Raw genomic sequence first — 18,408 nt, forward strand, 5'->3', positions numbered from 1 at the left:
GGCTGATTCAGTCTACGGGGAAAAAACTGCTCACATGGAACCACTTATCAGCCTTTCTAGCTTAAAAAACAGTTTGACGAACCTTAACTCACCAAAGTCTCCTGAGGTAGGCATTATCGGTAGCGTTCCCATTTTACAAATAAGAAAACTGAGGCTTAGAGAGGTTGCCCGAGATTGCACAGCCAGTAAACGAGACAGAGCTGAGACTCCAACCCAGGTCTTCTGACTCCAGTTTCCCTCCTTCTGATTCCTCATCAAGACAAGCCTTTTTGTCAGCTCCCCTTCCCTCCTGCTCACCTGCTGAATGTCGACACTCCCACGGTTCTCTCTCAGGCCTTCCATTTCTCCCCTTTCGCCATATGCTTTCAGGTTATTCTCATTTACTTCCTTCCCTTGGTCTAATTCCAAAAACTTGATGGCCCCCGGTTTCTCTCTCCAGCCCAGACCTTTCTCCTGAGTTCCATACCTTTATATCTACTATCCTACCAGACACCCACACGTGGCTGCCCAAGTTACCTCCAGTGCAGTGTTTCTAAAATGAAACTCACTGTCTTTCTCTTTCAATGGCTCCTCCTTCTGTGTTCGCTATCTCAGGAGCAGTAGCTTCTACTTCTGAAGCATCGACCATGTGCCAGTCACTTTATACTGCCAAGATAGTATCATCCCACTTCACAGGTGAAGAAACCAAGGCTGAAAGGTATGAGCTTACTTGGACAAACTATAATACGAAGTAGTTGACAGAGCCAGGATGCAAACTGAGCTCTATTCTGCATTGCACCCACTGGGCTAGGCTGTCAGGTAACTGTAGGGCCACAGCTGTTCACTCTGTTAAACAAGCCAGAAGTCATGGGTCATCTTCCCACCTGCCCCAACGCCAGCTTCTCACCCTCACAGCTGCTCCAGAGCCAAGTCCATCCCCAGTTCTACGTCCTAAATATTTCTCAGGTTGTCATGCCTTCCCTCCATTCCTCCATGACCAATCCACTCCCGTAAGTCAACCCTTAAATGACTTCTCCCCCATTATTGAAATAGCTTGCTAGTTTGTCTAGCTAGTAACTAGTTTGTTTAGCTAGTAACTAGTTTGTCTCTACCAACACCCCCCACTTCAAATCCCGTCTCCCTGAGAATGGGTTTCCTAAAATACACCTGATTATTGCCCCTAAGAGCCTCCAAAGGCTTCCTATTACCTTGAGGATGAAACCCCAACTCCCTGTTCCTGCCACGGCCTGTCCATTCAGGGTCTCTGCAACTGCCCATGGCATCATTAATAGAAATGGCTTTATCTTTTGGAGGTTTCCACTAAGCCAATATGCATACACCCTCATCACACATTGCACTGAACCCAGCCATCTATACTGTATTCCAATGAACTACAGAATAATGCTGCGTGAGAGCCATTTGTATACAAAACAGAGAAAGGCTGAAATGTGCAGGAACTATTGACAAGTCTACAATAATCTATCATGCTATTATTTGCAATAGTGTGTTTATGTTGTCTTGGGTACCATGTAATTTGGTTTTATGACAGTGTAGCCAATTAGGCCCAGGATGGCAGGATGTGAGTGTTGCTGAATGATTTATCCACACGTCAGGGAGAAGTGCACTTCATAAACTATCCAAAACTGTTCAAGAGAGAGCATGATTTGTGCTCTGCAGGCAAAGCATTCTGTTGTATGCACACTAACATATTAAAGGCTCAGAAAAACCCAGCAATGGAGAAAGTAGAGCAATGTTGTTCTCAGGAATTTTGTTCACAGTTTTCTCTCTGCACATCTATCTAGTAATATCTCCTGAAAGCATTTTCCCTCCACAGATGTTTGGGGGAAGCACTGGAATGGAATGCAGACACCCTCAAGGCTTCTGGAATTTCACCTATTCTGATGTCAGGATGCAAGTGCAACAGCTCTGGTTAACTCCTGCTGGTCCTTCAAGGTTTGGTTCGGTGTCACCTCCTCCTAGAAGCCATCAGACACACACACACACACACACACACATTTGTGACATGTAATCATACGTGATCCCGTAACACCCCTCCCTCATAACGCTTCTCTGTATTTTCTATTGGTTGATAGAAAATTCAGCTCAGACTAGAACCTGAGGAGAACGTACAGGCTCAGGCATCCTGACTGCAGCAGCCTCTACCTCAACCTCTTGGGTTCAAGTTCAGCAGGAAAGCAGGCTCCCTCAGCGGGCCCACCTCTTCAGTCACGTGTCCACTCACTGTGTGTGTGGGTAAATTAGTTCAGGATTGTTAATACCTGTGGCCTGGACCACAGGTGCCACCTCTGAAGTTGAGAGGAAGCAGCCTCTCAGGTATGGGATGGTTTCCAAGAGAAAAGGTGGAGAAGGGAGGATATGAGATGGCCCTGGACTACCAGTGCACAGCCCAGAGCAAACACAGCCAGAGTTCTGTTTACTTACCGATCTCCCCTGGCTGACTGAACTCTGGGAAGGTGGTCCAGGTCTCAACTCCATATCCAGCCCCAGCACCTTACCTGGCATATGTTGTTTGGAAAGAATGATAAAATGGGGACACAAAATGTTCAAAGCAAGACTCCTACCTTGAAGGAGTTTATGGTCTAGTCCAAGAGTTAGTATTCGTACAGTAAAAATCAATGAACCGTGACAGGATGACAGGATATTAAGTGCCAAATGAGTGACTGGGGTATTGTCAGACAGAGGACAGAGGAAGGGGACCACAGAAACCTGCCGCCAAAGCCCTACTCTCACTAGCCCCCAGGCCTCAGGAGGAGATTCAGGCAAGCTACCCCCGCAGGGGCCTGCATCCAGGTGGCTGGCTTGCCCCTGCAGAACTCCTGGGAACGGGGTTTTCCAACCTCAGTCTTTGAAATTCTTGGCTTTGAAATCTGAAACCCTAGGCCTCTCCTATTGCTAACTCAAGATTCAACCTAAATAAAATTAATGAAAGAGAACAATGGTTTCTAGCACCCCGTATTTAATAATTGTTTAAAACATGTCCCTATGTGAATATGTGTTTAGACACAATAAAGAGAGTGGGCTCTGTTGATCCTTTTATTCCCAGGAAAGGAGGTTCTAAGGTTAATTTATCTAACTAGAAGCTCTTTGTTAAGAGGAAAATTCAGTATGGTATGAATAGAAAATCATCTTGATTCTCACCACTGCTTCTTTAAGCAACTGCTGTCAAGTTGTTCTTCCCTCTCCCTGGATAAATTACAAGAAAAGTCCCATAGGTTTTCCAGTCATTCTATTTATTAATGAATAGTCTCCTTTTTCGAGTATTGGAAAGTCCAGTTCAGTCTGCCTCAAAGCAATAACCCCACATCCAGTTTACAATTCAGGCCTGACTCAGGCTAAGAAACTCAAAATAAAGGAGGAGGAACATGGAGGACTTCTCCCCAGTTCCTCACCTTGCTCAAATCCTCTTCTGATCCCTCCAGACTTGGAGCAGAGAAGGGGGACAGGGAATGCCAGGAGAGTGCTTGATCAGCGCGGGTGTCTGGAACCAGTGCCTGGGTATGTCCTGCCCAGACGCTTACTCGTTCCCATGGGGAGCTTCTGCAGATCCCCCGGAGATCCCGCTGTGAGGACGCACTGCACCCAGGTGCTGCTCCTCAAGCTGCCCACGTACAATGGCTCCCAGCCCTGGCTTCTGCCACCCACCCCACCCTGAGTCGCTCTGCTGGGGTCACCTTGCCTTGCAGATGGTCCTTTGGGGCAGAGTCCCTTTCAAGGCAACTCAGCGCAGCTCTCTTCTGAGGGTCCCCCCGCCGCCATGGAAACTCCCTCCTGAGCCCTGCGGTCCTGTGTGTAGCTCACTGCAACTCACCCCTTTCCTCGGCCCGCCACCCTAGGCCACTCCAACCAGTCTCTGTATCAGTGGCTCAAGTATCAGTCCCTTTGTCCCTCCAACTCTGGAGGGTACCTGTCGAGCTCTCCGTGGGCGTTTTGAAGCCTCTGAGTTTCACTAGGCTTCTTGTGGGGACCGGGGGGTGTGAGGGGAGAAGCACCTGCCCCCCCCATTCCTGCACAGCTCTCACTCTGGAGAACTCCTCCCTGCCTGTCTCTTGCTGGGTCCCCCAGCCTCATCTTACTTAGTCTCCAGGCAGGTGATGGGCTAGCGGTCTCCACACTGATCTCATAATCTCTTAGTGAGGCCTAGATATGCAGCATCCTATTTTCTTTTCCTTTGGGGGGTCTCTGCTGAAACTCTGAACCAGCAGGACTAGTTAGTTGCATCTGACGCCCTGGTGCAGGATTCACAGCAGGCTTTCAAACACTTCTGCTGCTCCTTGCTAGCACCCCAAGAGACGGACAGGCCAAGCTCGTCATGAACATCCTCACGTGTTACAGATGAGGAAAGTGGAAATGTGAGTTACACAGCTACAAGCAGAGGGAGTGGGAGGCTGAACCCAGCTCCTGTGACTCAATCTGCATGCTCTTTCCATGGCAAGAGGCCAGCGTGTGGGGCTGGAAGGATCCCCCAGTGGCCACCTGGGGGCAGCCCACAGCCCAGGCAGGGGGGGACTATGGAGGCCCTCTCCTCACTCATCACCTCCGGCCACGTCGGCCTTCTGACCTTCCTCCAGACACACCAAGCTCTTTCTCCTGCTAGGGCTCCTGTATTAGCTTCCTAGGGCTACCGGAGCAAAGTACCACAAACTGGATGCTAAAACAACCGAAATGTATTCTCGTGGCTCTGGAGGCTAGAAGTCAGAAATTAGGTGCTGGCAGGATTGGTGTGTTCTGATGCTCTGAGGCTGAACCTGTCGCGTGCCTCCCTCCTCTCCAGTGATGGCCAGAAATCCTTGGTGTTCCTTGGTCTGTAGATGCATCACTCAAATCTCTGCTCCGTTACTTGCTTCCCCCACACCCTCATGCAAGCCCACACTTAGGACAGATGGAAATCTGATGAATGTACAAAGGCCTCTAAAAATCTCTCTAGGCTCCCAATCTGATAATCTGCCAGCTCCATGATGTCTGTTTTGAAACACTGAATTACAATTGCCCATCTTCCTCTGCCTGACCCGTAATTGAGGGTGGTAACCCGGTCAGAGAAGGGCGACGTCCCTGCCTTCGCCTAGCTGGAGCGATGGCTCACGTGACGGAGAGAGAGGCGTGTTTTCTCTCTACATTAAGTAAACACCAACAAGAGTTAGGTGATCTTCCTACCCCCTGCACTGCCTTGTTCAGAGGAAGGATTTGACTTAACCAAATACAAAACCTGACAGGTGTTTCTCCCAAATGAATCAGTGGGGAGGAGCTGAAGTGACTTTTCTTTTTATTTAAAGAAATGTAATATTTAAAGAGAGAGTTCTATTGCCCCTCCTTGGGGAAGGGAGCCCTTAATTTTCCCATCAACTCTGACACGTGTGAATCACAGCCCTTTCCTTCCTATAAAAGCATCATGATTCCTCACCAGCCCTGCTAGCTGTGGGCTGCGCTTTATTCTTCTGACAGGGCAGGCTTTCCCCCAGAGAAGAACGCTGGGAACACACCACTCCCAGCTGCGTGTTATTACAAGCCAGGCCCCTTTACTTCTTCTCAGAGATCGCGGATGGACCAGGATACCCTTAACGCCCGTTTGAGCTTGTGACGTATTCAGAGGGCTCTGCAGAAGGGCTATGCTCCCATCTTCATACGAACCAGGTCACCTGGGATGAGAAAGCAAACTGCATTTTTTTATTTCAAATTTTGTGCGTGAAGAAGAACAGGATTAGTTCTTGAATTAACTTTACTGAAGTATACATTATATACAATTAACTACACCCATTTTATGTATACAGGTTGTTTTGATAAATGGATACACCTGTGCAACCTCCAGCCTAATCAAGACGTAGAACATCTCCACCATCCCCCAAAGTTCCCACGTGCCCATCTGCAGCCTCAGCCACTTCCACCCCAGAAAACCACGGAGCTGCCTTCTATCACCATAGATTAGTCGGCTTCTTATAGAATTGCATCTAAGTGGAATCACGTAGTATATACTCTTTTGTGTCTGGCTTCTCTAGCTCAGTATAATGTTTTTGAGACTCACTAAGGTTTTTGCATGTATCAACCATCTATTTATTCTAATGGCTGAGTAGTGTTCCGCAGTATGGACAGATCACAATTGTCTCATCTACACACCTGTTGACAGGTGTTTGGGTTCTTTCCAGGTTTGGCTATCGTGAATAAAACTGCTATGAACATGAATGTACAAGTCATTCTGTGGAAATATGCACTCATTTCTCTCACACACCTACTTAGAAGTGGATCAAACTGCTTTTCTAAAATTCATCAAATGTGATGAAGCAGACCATGATGAGGAATTTGGGGGAAATCTGAACATTGTAAGTGATTTATAAAAGAAATTATAATAGTGTAATACAGTGAAAATCCAAATAATGTGGGCTCCTGTAGGATGCGGGATACGGCAGCAGGTACGGAGAGTCCTGGAATCCAGGAATTTAACAATCCCTTGTTTTTCTCCAGGCTGCATGAGCTTGGACAAGTCCCTTACTCTCAGGAACCATCACAAAATGAATATCTGATCCTTCAGTGAGCTGTAAGATCATCTATTGGAAAATGCTGGATCCTTTGAGAGAACTTTAGCTATAAAAAGCCAAGGTGGTGTACACTGTACTTACAAATATGGACTTAATGCAGGAGGCCAGGCACAGAACAGATATATGGTGGGTACTATTGCGAAAATATAACTAAAAACAAAATCTTCTCCCAACCCAGAAATTCTCTCCACAAAGGTAGTGGAGAACAAAATCCGTTTTGTTATTGAATAAGCATTAAACCAGAAGCTGATGCACGGCACAGGCAATCCACCACGGATTACAGAGGCAGACAGAAATCTCACCCTTTTAGAGAGCCACACAGATACAACCCATGACATACATGTTCTCAGGATAAACCATCACTGGTCCTCAAGTCAGAGGACTTGACAGCACCATTGGTCATACTCAGTTCATCCTAACTTTACGTGGTAATTGGGGTGACCAGTTAGTTAGCTAACTGACTTTATCCAGAGGAAAAACAAACTTCTCCTCCTTCCTGACAGGAGGTTGTTTTGCAATTTAGAGGGAGGGGGGCACCTGGCCTCCCACCTAAGCTGGAAGACAGGGGCCATCTCCCTTGGTGTTTGCATTTCAAAGAGGTGCCCGAGGAAGCCATCCCTGGGTCATAAAAGGGACAAAATGCCAATCTAGTCTTTAAAAGGATTTATATATCTCTCAAAGAAGGAAGAAAGTACTTACAATGACAAGTTTTCTGAAGTCAGTACTCAAAGAAAAAGGAGGAAAGGGAAATCTCTTCCTTTATTTTCAACAGGGAAGATGGAACCTCTTGTTTTTCATTTGCTTTTGTCCTGACAGTACACAGTGAATGTTCCTTAGTCATGCATCTCCCAATCTGGGGCCTCAGGGTTTGGGGTGAGCCACCCCAAGGCTCCTACCCCTGCAAGCCGACTCACACAATAGCCTCTGTGCTTAGTGTTCTCTTCCGATCTCATCTTTTCCATCTCTAACTCATTTTTATTCATGAGCTCTCTTCTCCTAAGAAACCACCCTCCTTTTTCCTCCCACTGCTAGCCCAAGGGTCCCTGCAATCCTTCTGAAGCCCCAGAAAAATCCCTGATCGGCCCCTCACCTCCGGAGGCCCCCGGGGGTCAAGGGGGACATACGCGTCGCAGGGACCCAGGGGCCAGGCACTGTTTCGGTTCCATGAGTCAATCTCTGTGCTGGTCGCAGAGAAACTCACTAGCTCCAAACCCGGCCATGACCTGCACACCCTCTTTCCTGAGCTGATTCCCCTGTTGTTCTGTCTGAAAAGAGACATCTGTGAGCTGCCTGATCCAATTATGGCAGTTGCTTTCTCTCTAAAATGCCACCAATTTCTAAATGGTTTTAACTGAAATTGGGTGGCTTCCCTTTCTAATTAACTCAAGTGGCCTCTTCGCTGACGGTGACGGCTAAAATTACACCCCACTTCACTCTGAAAGGACTGTCCAAATCTGGGGAATGTGCAAGGTGACCTTTTTATCACCCCTTGTTTATCTGGGCTTGGTTGTGGGGAAGAGAAGGAAGGACACTGCTGGGCAGATGTGTAGTTTTACCCCCTTGGCTGCGAGGGCTGCACTGTGACCTACATGCGTAGTTCCACGCATTTCCGACCCACAGAGACTAGCCGACTCGGTGGGTGCAGAGCCAGAGAGTTTGTGTTTGATGGTGTGTGACACTGCGGGAAGAGGAAGACGGTTGATACTGTCATTATTTAAAATCACTTCCACCCACTGGGCTGAGTCACTAGAACGTCACTGCCTGGGATTTTGCATCAGTCTCAAAAATATACCTCTGCAGAGCTTTCCACGCTCAGAAGCATGCCCGTTCCCTCATTCAGGCCCCCTCAAAAGGAAGCCGCGTGCATCTCGCACACAGCTACTCCCTGTCAAGTGCCTCAACTCTCCCTCTGCATCTTCCTGACGACGGTGATGCTGCATGTCTGTGCACACTTGACGTGCCAACCTGAGCTCTGAGGGAGGTGGTGCTATCCCCCTACTTCCACACGCAAGAAAACGAAGATTCCAGGAGCCAGAGAGCAGCCGGGGCTGGAATCCGGGTTCCCTGCCTCCTGGTCTGATCCTGAACCAATAAGAGAGGTAAAGGGAACTTTGGGTCTGAAAACATGGACCCTCCCCGCAACACACACACACACACACACACACACACAAAACAGACCTGCAATGGCCAAATGAAAAGAAACAAAAATCCACTTCGCTGAAATGATTTGAACACTTGACATTTAGTTTCAGATTTGAAAACAAATGAGACCATTTCCTGTTTTTCTTTCTGCCCCACGGTATGATAAATATTCTCTCCCTCCAAGCCCAGAACAAGAGCCTTCCTATAAAGGCTTGGCTGGTTTCCAGGATACTTGTGACTATTCACAAGGAAAAGAAGGATTTCCCAGCAGTAAGTTCTAGTGGTTCAAAGAAAGCAAGCCTGGGGAGAGCCCTGTGTGACTTTGGGCAGTTGACCATGACTCTCTGTCTCTGGTTACCTACAGTTATTATTATCCCAGGGTTGTTATGAGGATTAAATGAGATAATGAATGTAAAGCACTTAGTACAGACACTTATTAAACCTTCTATAAGTGTTGATGATAATGATACTATAAATTTTCAATAACTATCTCATGCTACATATCTGATACTAGATACTGTGAATAACGGCCCTGGTCTTACTTTTTCTGAGCACCTTCTATAATGACAGCCCTTTAAGATATCCTTTGTAAAAGATATTTAAGCATGTATCTTAAACTCTACTTCCAATAACGCTACCAAAACAAATCTCCTACAATGCACACATTTATGTTTGTCCTATGGGTAACTGGAGCCCCCTACTGTCAGGGGAGCCCTAACTACCTGGTTTTGGGGGTTTTTCCCATTCAATTCTCAGTCAAACTCCTAGGAACCTTCTAGGAGTCCTGGAAAGGCTCAGGAGGATTGGTTAACCATGACAACACGTCCCACACTGCTAAGACCATGAGAAAACCAGCCCTCTCCATAGTAACAGGGCATGCTCTCCAAGAGTGCGGTAAGTTGGGATTTCTTCATGCTTCTTGAGTACTCTAGAGCTTCCCCCCAAGATAGAAGCCTCCATCCTCCTCATCTCCTCCCAAAGAGCTGAGCCCCCTCTTGCTGCCCTTCTGTACCTGAGGTGTCTTGGGGGCTCTTCACTGCATGGATACCAACCAGAACTACCCGTGGCAGACACCTCATTGTCCCCACTCTGCCCTGCTCTGAGGAAGGGATGGAGCCTGGGAGCCTCCCTCCACCTCCTACCCTTTAGAACAGCCATCCCCAACCTTTTTGGCACCAGGGACCAGTTTCGTGGAAGACAATTTTTCTATGGACTGGGGCGGGCGGAGGGATGGTTTGGGGATGATTCAAGCGCATTACATTTATTGTGCACTTTATTTCTATTATTATTACATTTCAATATATAATGAAATAATTATACAACTCACCATAATGCAGGAATCAGCGGGATCCCCGAGCTCGTTTGTACTTGCCACTCACTGATAGGGTTTTGATATGAGTCTGCAAGCAATTGATTTATTACGGTCTCTATGCAGTCAAACCTCTCTGCTAATGATAATCTGTATTTGCAGCCGCTCCCCAGTGCCAGCATCACTGCTTCAGCTCCACCTCAGATCATCAGGCATTAGATTCTCATAAGGAGTTTGCAACCTAGATCCCTCGCATGTGCAGTTCACAGTGGGGTTCTCGCACCTATGAGAATCTAAATGCCAGGACTTCCCTGGTGGCGCAGTGGATAAGATTCCACACTCCCAATGCAGGGGACCTGGGTTTGATCCCTGGTCAGGGAACTAGATCCCACATGCATGCCACAACTAAGGGTTCACATGCCACAACTAAGGAGGCCGCGAGCTGCAACTAAGGAGCCTGCCTGCCACAACTAAGACCCGGCTCAACCAAATAAATAATGTTTAAGAAAAAAAAGAATCTAATGCCGCTGATGGGGAGCGGCTGTAAATACAGTTGAAGCTTTCCTTGATCGCCCACTGCTCACCTCCTGCTGTGCGGCCCTATTTCTATCAGGCCACCGACCAGCACTGGTCTGTGGTCTGGGGCTTGGGGACCCGTGCTTTAGAAAGTGAGGTCTAAAATCGGCAGTGGAGGGATCCAGTCACGTGACATTGGCAAGGGCTGGAGTAGAGACGTGCCATCTGCACAAAGTTCAGACCAGCACTCCCACTGCCGATGAGAGGCTACTCAAATGAAAAGTCCAGGTCCATCTGTTTGGTCATCTGAGAACTATAATAATAACATAACAACAGACAGACAGACGTATACAGCACTCTGTGCCAGGCGTGGTTCCAAGCACATTACGTGTATTAAATCCTCAGTCTTCTCCTCAGGCCCAAGGATGGGCGGAGTCTGAATTCCTTCCAGGTCCTGGGGTAAGGAAGCATGGCAGGTAAAAGGAGGAAGGAAATGAGCGAGCTTTCTCTTTTCTGGAACATCTGCGGACTTGGAACCCCTCCCTACATGCTCTGAGATGTTCTGGCTTGACAGCAATTCAGCCGATCTTGTACTTCAGAAATGCAGCATCTCCACGTATTTTCCCCCTGCAATGCCTCGTGCCCGTCCCAGCACCATCACCAGACCACCAGGTGGCCCCGAGGTTGCACTTGCCTTCTCTGAGTCTCAGTTTCCCAGGTCATCGTCAGCACCCTAACCTAAGCAGCTGCCTCCATGTCCTCTGGCCTCAGAAGAATGAAAGACCCTCTATCCACAAGGAAAGGTCCAAAATGGACCCCTGAGCTGCAAAGTAAATAATATTTTGAGTCCTTTCAACATTGCCAAAGGAAAAAAACAAACAAACCCATGAGTTTTTCCAGAGTCAGAATTTTTTCTTTTGCTTTGTATCTCCTACAGCTAACAGTGACCAACACACAGTAGCCACTCAGCAAATGTCTACCCTGGAAATGAATGAATGATATATTTGTCCCACTGAGCACACTCAGAACTCCACTCAAGACTACCAAGGTTCAGTGCGTAGTTGATGAGGAGCTGGTGGTGGGCATTTCTAACCAGAACACAGTACCAATACGTGAGTGCAGAGATTGTGGAAAAGAAATACGTTGAGATTGTGGAATTATAAGATCCCTTGTTCACCTGCCAAAAACAGTTTGAGGGCAGATGTGTTGATGATGAGGGCAGAAACAGGCTGTCCTTTAGAAGCCCTGTCAGTTCAAGGATTTCCCACCAGGTCAAAATTTCAGAGAGATTCCTTAAGGGGTCAATAAATGGATGCTGGGGGAAGAAATGAAGCTCTAGCTGCTCTCAGTGCTGTCAAACCTACAGGATTCCCCAGAGTGAGCCCCCAGCTGACACCAACATGCCCAAGAGAAAGACCCACGGAGATAAAATGCGAAGGGAGAGATGAACAGGTTGAGAGCTAAATCTGTTCCTGTGAAAGGTGGAGAGAAAAGTTACCCAAAGGGAAACTCATGGAGATCGTGGAGAGGGCTTATGAACGCATAGAGGGTTGAGGGCACTGAAGAGGCCAAGCAAAGAGGTGCACTTTTAAAATAACCGATGATAACTGTATGTCGTTTTGATTAAATATTATTATTTTACCAAGTTTTTTCAAATGCAAATTTTGGTTTCCTGTGTTTTGCAACAGCAAAAAAATATTCACTGTCATATATTCAATGTTACTGTAGCCTTTGAAGAAGAGGAAATGTACCAGAAGCTCCGTTCAAATGAATCCAAAGAAAATTCCATCGCCCAGCATCTGTGGCAATGCCTTTTGAATTTTCAAGATTTTCCGGAAATCCATACACATCGGGTGATTGACGGGCAGGCAGTTAGCTTTAAAAGCAGGCTTCTGCTTCGCTGTCTACCATAGATAGCATCAAACAAGCCAAGAGGTAGGTTGGGACCCCCTACAATCAATTCTACTGGACACAGCATCAGCCAGTCGGGCTTCTGGAAGGGCATCAATGAAAAGGCATTTTTCTAAGCTCCCCTGGTCCAAAGCAGGGCCCTCCCCAGTCTGGCTCCCCACTAGCTCTGGGAACTGGTCTCCTCCTAGTTTGCCCGTTGCTCATTCCATTCCGGCCACACTGACATAAACTGTATTTATCCATGCCCAGCGATCTCCTGCCTCAGGGATATTTGCACTTGCTGTTCCCTCTGCTGGGATGCTCCCACCCCATGTATCTGTATGGCTCCCTCCTTCATCTCCCTTGTTCAAATCTCTCACTTTCTCAGGAACCCTGATATCCCATTTATAACTACACCCTTCCCCCCACATCTCCAGCTTTCTCTGTCTCCATTGCACTTGTCATCTTCTTACATTCTCTGTTTTACTTGATTTGTTGGTTGTCTGTCTTCCCCTTCTAGAAAGTAAAGTCCTTAAGGGCAGGGATTTCTTTCTGCTTTGTACACTGCTATAACCCTAGCACCTAGATCCTGGCACACAGTAGGCTCTGAAAATATTTCTTAAATGGATGAAGCAAATGAAGAGTACTTATTGGATTTGAAAATGACTTTACCTTTTTCACAGATCACAAAGGGGCAAAGCTTAAAAAATTTTAAATGTTATTTGTGATTTTTACCCATGTCCTTCTCGAAATATTATGTTTACCACAAGCATCTCTAAAAAGGCTACAGTTTTAAAAATGGATACAAGGCTTAAAATAGTAAATGATACTGTTTTCTTTCCTTCTTCTTCTATCTGCCTCATCCTCTCCACCATCACCATCACCTTCCCCCACCCCACCCCTGCCCTCCACTACAACATATACATCCTCTTGGATGTTTCCCCACTTAAGCATCTAGACTATTTTGTAAATTGAAAAATACCACGATGGAAGGAGAAAAAAAAAAGAGTCTGTTTTTAGTCTTAAAAGCCTAGGCCCTGAGAAAATTCAGAGCACAGAAAAATCATGAGTATGGGCCATATATTTATACCCCCAGACTAGAAAAAGATTGTCCAGGCTATTGGGGGAAGAGACTAGGAGGACAACAGGAATGAGGGGGGAAATGGAGAGGTCAGCAGAGCCCGAGACAAGGGGCCCTTATATATGAAAGGGTCTCTGGCTGAGGAGCTAAGTCAGCATCCTCAGCCTCCATCCACCCTTTTGGTTGCAAGCAACATATCTGTCTAAAGATAGCTTAACAACGAAGACACTTAGTCATCTTATATGAAGTGGTTTTTTTTCTGGCTGCGCCGCATGACATGTGGGATCTTAGTTCCCTGACTAGGGATCGAACCCACATCCCCTGCAGTGGAAGTGCAGAGTCTTAACCACTGGACTGCCGAGGAAGTACCTGAAGTCTTAAGAAAGAAGTCTTAAGAAAGAATTCTTAAGGTTGGTTTGGCAGCTTAATGTCATCAAGGACCCAGGCTCTCTTTTCTGCTATCTCAGAGGATTGGGGTTTTTCTTAGGATTGTCAACTCATGGAGGCAATATGGCTGCCATGGCTCCAGGCATTACATCCTCATATAACTGCATCCAAAGAAGAATGAGAGGAGATAGGAGAGAAGAGCTCTTCTTGTGCATATTTCTTTAGCAGGGAGGAAAATCTTTCCTAGACACTTTTCAGCAGTCTTCTCTTTACATTTTATTGATGAGGACTGGGTCACCTACCCTCCCCAAGCTGCAGTGGAGGCTGGGAATGTCTGGCATATTCAGTCTCCATTGTAGGAGGTGAGTTCTTCCAACAGGGTATGAAGGGAAAAAGGAATTTGAACAACTCTATGGAGAGACAACCAACAATGTAAGCAACAACCTCCCTGATATCAGGTTGTCTGTCATCCACTAGCCATCCTCCACCCCACCATTAGACAGGGGGCACCTGTCTGTGTCCAAGACTTGGTCCTTTTCTCACTTACACTTTCATGTCCCAGGACAGGCATAATGCCTCTTCAAGGAGAGGAGGTCCCTAGACACTTGTCAAGGTGATGGAATTGGAGGAGGGAAATGTTCCACATTTGTACCTGGAGGCTAATGGGAGTACTTGCTCAGGATTCAACTCCTTGCTACCCCTCCAAGTCAGGACACAAAGGCCTCCCCAGCCCAGATCACACTAGAACATGGAAGGCCCTTAGCCACTTCAGGCCCTGCTATCAGAATGATCACTAGCAAAATACCATGAGTGAATCCAAAATTGAATGTTTTTATTTTGCAACTGGTAGTTTATACCTCTTAATCTCCCTCATCTATTTCTCCTCCCCCCTCCCTCCTCCCCTCTGGCAACCACCTGTTTTCTGTATCTATGACTCTGTTCACATTTTGTTATATTTATTTATTTATTTATTTTTTGCGGTACGCAGGCCTCTCACTGTTGTGGCCTCTCCCGTTGCGAAGCACAGGCTCCGGACGCGCAGGCTCAGCGGCCATGGCTCACGGGCCCAGCCGCTCCGCGGCATGTGGGATCTTCCTGGACCGGGGCACAAACCCGTGGTCCCCTGCATCGGCAGGCGGACTCTCAACCACTACGCCACCAGGGAAGCCCTTGTTATGTTTTTTGATTCGTTCTGTTTTTTAGATTCCACATGTAAGTGAAATCATACAGTATTTATCTTTCTCTGTCTGACTTATTTCAGTTAGGTCCATCCACCTTATCACAAATGGCAACACTGCATTCTTTTTATGGCTGGGGTGAGGCCAACAACTTGTGGTCTAACAAGCCCTCTGGGTGATTCTGATGCACAACCAAGTGTGAGAACCGTTGAAGGAAGGGTTGGGCAGAAAATGGAGGAAAGCAGTGCAAGAAAAGAGAAGAAATGATAGTTTCTGGAGGAAGAAGTGGTCAATGGTGACAAATGCAATGGAGTCAAGCAGAGCAAAAACTACATCTGATGAAACAGGATGCTCTCAATGACTTTGCCAGGAATAGTTTTTTCATGGATGGGAAAACTGAGGGTTTATCTGCAATTTAAAAAAAAATAGGGGCAGTAAAAGGAAAAGGAGAGATCAGTAGTAGCTGTAGAGGGACACAGAGTCAAGGGAGAGTTTTTAGGATGAAAGAACAGAATTATGCTTATATAATACCAAGGGGAAAAATAAACAAAGAAATGAACATTACAGGAGCAAAGTGCCAGATGCCTGTGACTGGACAGTAAGATCAAGCAGAGTGTTACATGTAGCGGGAGCAGGGAAATACTGGTTGGAACAGGACATACCTTTCCAGAAATGGGAAGGACAAAGGCAGAGAGAAGTCCAGAGGTGTTGGAAAAGCGACGGTGTTTAGCGCTTGGCATGATGCCTCGCACCCAGCACGCTCTTAGGACTAACAAGTCCAATCACTTCAAATTACAGTTAAGTCCCCCACATACGAAACTTCAAGCTGCGACTTTCAAAGATGCGAACATGTGTTCACATGTCCAGTCACGAAAGTTAGTTCATGTGTCTGACGTACACTGTCACGTGTGTGCATCCTCTACAAGTGGTTGTGCTTTTGTGTACTTTATTGTACAGTACTGTAGAGAATACAGTAGCACAGTACCTATTTCAAGCCCAGGATGTCCAGAAGCAAGTGTAAAAGCAACGGTGATGTAGCTGGTACTTTTCAAGGTATTGTTCTGTAAGAGTAAAAATGTTTTCTCTATTTTTTGTGTTTGTTTTTTAAGTATCATTTGTGTGAAAAGTATTAAAAACCTATTGCAGTACAGTACTATACAGCCGATTGTGTTAGTTGGGTACCTAGGCTAACTTTGTTGGACTTATGAACAAACTGGACTTACGAACATGCTCTTGGACCGGAACTCGTTTGTATGTAGGGCTTACTGTAAACCCAGTTTGACGGCTCAGTGGCTGTGTGGCCTTAGGCAAAGCAACTGACCTCTGAGTCTCAGTATCTCCCATCTGTGAAAGAAGAGACCAGATCTTAAGCAGAGATCAAAGGGGCAGGAGTTGGGAAGGGGCCTTGAAAAATAGGAAGATTTGGGGCTTCCCTGGTGGCGCAGTGGTTGAGAGTCCGCCCGCCGATGCAGGGCACACGGGTTCGTGCCCCGGTCTGGGAAGATCCCACATGCCGCGGAGCAGCTGGGCCCGTGAGCCATGGCCACTGAGCCTGCGCGTCCGGAGCCTGTGCTCCGCAACGGGAGAGGCCACAACAGTGAGAGGCCCATGTACCGCAAAAAAAAAAAGAAAAATAGGAAGATTTGGAACAATTCCTGTGAGGAATGGGAGACAGAGACCAGTAAAAAGAGCATGTACAAAACATGGGAAAGGGCACATAACCAGGTTGTAAAACCAGAGTGGTTGTAAAACTTAAAAATAATGTTCCAGCTCTGGACTGAGATTCTAGTCCTTATTTTGGTTCAACTTCTGTACATATCAAACAACAAATAACCCTAAGCCCAGGACTGTGTGGTTACTGAGAAAGGAAGAGCTGCTTATAATGGATTAATTTTATGTATCATCTTGACTGGACCACTGGGTGCCCAGATAGTTGGTCAAACATTATTCTGAGTGTTTCTCTGAGGGTGTATTTGGGTGAGATTAATACTTAAACGGGTGGACCTGAATAAAGCAGACTGCTCTCCCTAATGTGGATGGGCCTCATCCAATCAGCTGAAGGCCTGAATAACACAAAAGGCTCACCTCCTACAAGTAAGAGAGAATTCTCCTGCCTCACGGCCTTTGAGCTGGGACATCAGCTCTTCCTCACTCTACAGCAGCTTATGGCCTCAGTACTCAAACTAGGACATCAGCTCTGGAGATCTGGGACTTTCCAGCCTCCATAATTGTGTGAGCCAATTCATTATAATAAATCTCTTCACGGAGTATCTATGTGAGTATCCTGTTGGTTCTGTTTCTCTGGAGAATCCCAACTACTCCACTGCCTCACTGCATGATTTTACCATTCATCCGCCTCAGCTTCAGAGAGGATCTGAAATGGCTGAAGTTTCAGGCAAGTAAGCCTTTCAACTTGCAAACTGCAGTCCTTACAGAAGAATAAAGCAGGTTCATTGGAAAGGGGTACTGAAATGGAGAAAAAAGGAAGACAAAATAAAAAACAGAAGAATCGGGCTTCCCTAGTGGCGCAGTGGTTGAGAATCTGCCTGCTAATGCAAGGGACACGGTTTCGAGCCCTGGTCTGGGAGGATCCCACATGCCACGGAGCAACTAGGCCTGTGAGCCACAGCTACTGAGCCTGCGCGTCTGGAGCCTGTGCTCTGCAACAAGAGAGGCCGTGATAGTGAGAGGCCCGCGCACTGCAATGAAGGGTGGCCCCCGCTTGCCGCAACTAGAGAAAGCCCTCGCACAGAAACGAAGACCCAACACAGCAAATAAAAATAATAATTAACGCCTAAAAAAAAAAAACATAAGAATCACCAAGGTGAAACAGTCAAAAGGGATCCAGAATGTTAAAAGATTGTGACCAAACAAAATAAGGCATGAAAGACAAGCAAAGGCATCAAAGAAGGAAAAAAAAAAAGGAAAAAAGGAGAAGTCTAATAAACGTTACTGTGGCCTTACAATTTCAATGTGGGATTTGAGGAGTTGTGGGAGACTGACTGAACAGGAGAGTTAACTTTCCCAGACAGGAGGAACTGAAGCTGTGTGCCTGAGTGTAAAGATAAGACCTTTCCAAATCATTTATTTCAGAAAAGAAATTCTGACACAAGGGGCAAGCAGCCCATTAAAATCTGTAAAGCTTTGTGGAAAACTTGACACTTCCTTTCAACTTGAGTACCTAATTAGACAGGCGCCATTCCAGAACTAACACTAGCACTTCTCAAGCAATCAATTCATATATCCCAACGGTCACACCTCTCCAAAGTTACAGTACTGCTCCTGAAAGAATGTCAGGAATTCGATAACAGCTGAGCCAAATGAATACCTTAACTGACTTAAGAGGCAGAGGGCAAGAGAGAAGTGAGAGTAGCAACA

General features: G+C 46.6%; 2 long non-coding RNA genes across 2 annotated transcripts; one reads left to right on the forward strand and one right to left on the reverse strand.

Annotated features, from left to right (window-relative positions):
- Nucleotides 1-599: 599 nt before the first annotated feature.
- LOC137210003 (uncharacterized) lies at nt 600-6,160 on the forward strand. The gene is made up of 3 exons (XR_010936228.1): nt 600-697; nt 1,814-1,932; nt 5,766-6,160. It is a non-coding gene; the product is annotated as an uncharacterized lncRNA (long non-coding RNA).
- Nucleotides 5,244-16,284, reverse strand: LOC137210002 (uncharacterized). The gene is made up of 2 exons (XR_010936227.1): nt 9,997-16,284; nt 5,244-5,651 (listed from the first exon to the last, which is right to left on the reverse strand). It is a non-coding gene; the product is annotated as an uncharacterized lncRNA (long non-coding RNA).
- Between the last annotated feature and the right edge of the window lie 2,124 nt (nt 16,285-18,408).

Source organism: Pseudorca crassidens, chromosome 17 (genome assembly GCF_039906515.1).
Source record: "Pseudorca crassidens isolate mPseCra1 chromosome 17, mPseCra1.hap1, whole genome shotgun sequence".
Lineage (NCBI taxonomy): Eukaryota > Metazoa > Chordata > Mammalia > Artiodactyla > Delphinidae > Pseudorca > Pseudorca crassidens.